Consider the following 1,747-nt stretch of genomic DNA (forward strand, 5'->3'; position numbering starts at 1 on the left):
AGAAAAAGCATCAGCTGAGATCACGCTAAAACTGCAAGTCGCACACCAGAGCACCGCAGAGACATGGTGGGCTGGCAGCTGCTCCCTTGGATCTTCCCCTGGCTTCTGGCATTGCCCAGGGCAGGCTGATGGCACAGCAGAAAGTGTTTGCTCCATATACACGCAGGAGCACACTCAGGAACACCTTTTGCACGGGCAGGTTAGGAGAAAGGCACACACACACACTCCTCTGCCACATCTGACTGTAGCTTTTGACCCAGAAGGCAATGCCTCTTCTGGAATAAACCAGGGACTACAAAGTCCTCCTAGGTTCTCCCTCAGCCTGGGGTGAGGTTTAGAATGGACCATGGTATTTATCATCTCAAAACAGGATGAAACGTCCCTCTGTGCAGTGAGAGGCCGTTTGTGTTGCACATTTCAAAACAGCAAATAGATTCTGTGAAGATACAGATCGGAGGGAGAAGGGCAAGAGAGCAGCAAGCTGCCTTCAGCTTTAGGTTCAGACACAGCTACCAAAGCAGAGACACTTGGGCTGGGTGACCTGCCCTCCCCAGGAGTGTCACCGCCACCAGGACTAGCTCTCGGGCCTGGGGGTCTGCTCAGACCCAGAGGTGGGGAGGATGAGCAGTTACCTGTGACCCATACGCCACCCCAAATGGCTCAAGGTGACACCACCCAAGCTCAACACTGAGGCCAGAAGGCGGCCTGAAGCCTGGGCAGCTTTGGCAGGGTGCAGCCCCCCAGCCACCGCTGAGAGAGGCACAAAGGGGACACCCGCGTCCCCACTTTCTGCTGCTGCCATAAGGCACTGCCTCCTGAGAGCGCCAGCCCTGCCGCAGCACCCAGCCCCGCACAGAGCCAGGGTAACGCAGAGAGTTTTTCCACAAGTTCAGGTTACACTTATAAGCAGGCGGAAACATCCAAAGAGGATTGATACACAACTTTGAAATATTTGGAAACACTCAGTCTTGGTATCTTCTTTTATAACTAATAAAGAAATAAATCCAGAACCTGTCCTAGACCTCTCCATAGCCTGGGCTGTGTATTCTGTGCCCTGTTAGGATGGACCAGTGCCCTCTGTGCTGCAGGAGCCTTGAAGGGATGGCAGCATCTTCAGGCTCCAGGACACCGTGTGCTCACGTGGTGTTTGGGAAACACCAGAAAGACCACGCTCAAGTGGCCACCCTGGAAGGGGCTTCTCAACCTCTGTGTATCCCAGAGAAGATCCCTCGGGAAAGCTGGAGGAGAAGAGCCCCATTCCCTGTCTCTGCCGGACACCGCTGGGTCACGCCTGGGCAGCGCTTTGTGCCACACACTCACCCAGCTGGGACCAGTCAGGGCAGCAGGACCCGCAGCCACACCAGGACAGAACTTACCAAAGAATCACAGACTGGTTTGGGTTGGAAGGGACCTTAGAGCCCTCCCAGTGCCACCCCCTGCCCTGGGCAGGGACACCTCCCACCACACCAGGTTGCTCCAAGCCCCCTCCAACCTGGCCTTGAACCCCTCCAGGGATAGACTTGTCCGCAGGAGACACACACTTGCACCTCCATTGTTTTGTTTGTTTAATTTTTTTTTTGGTACCATACCCCCACCTTTGGGCGTAGTGGCCCGCCTTGAGAAAAAAAAAATAAAAATAAGAATAAAATTTGCCGCCCATGGATGTTACAGCCCTAACCCGGCCCGCAGCCGCCCCGCCGTCCCCCCGCGGGGCGCAGGGCGGGCAGCCCCCCCGGCCCGCTCCGCT

This window comes from Calidris pugnax, unplaced genomic scaffold (genome assembly GCF_001431845.1).
Source record: "Calidris pugnax isolate Ruff unplaced genomic scaffold, ASM143184v1 scaffold83, whole genome shotgun sequence".
In the NCBI taxonomy this organism is placed as follows: Eukaryota; Metazoa; Chordata; class Aves; order Charadriiformes; family Scolopacidae; genus Calidris; species Calidris pugnax.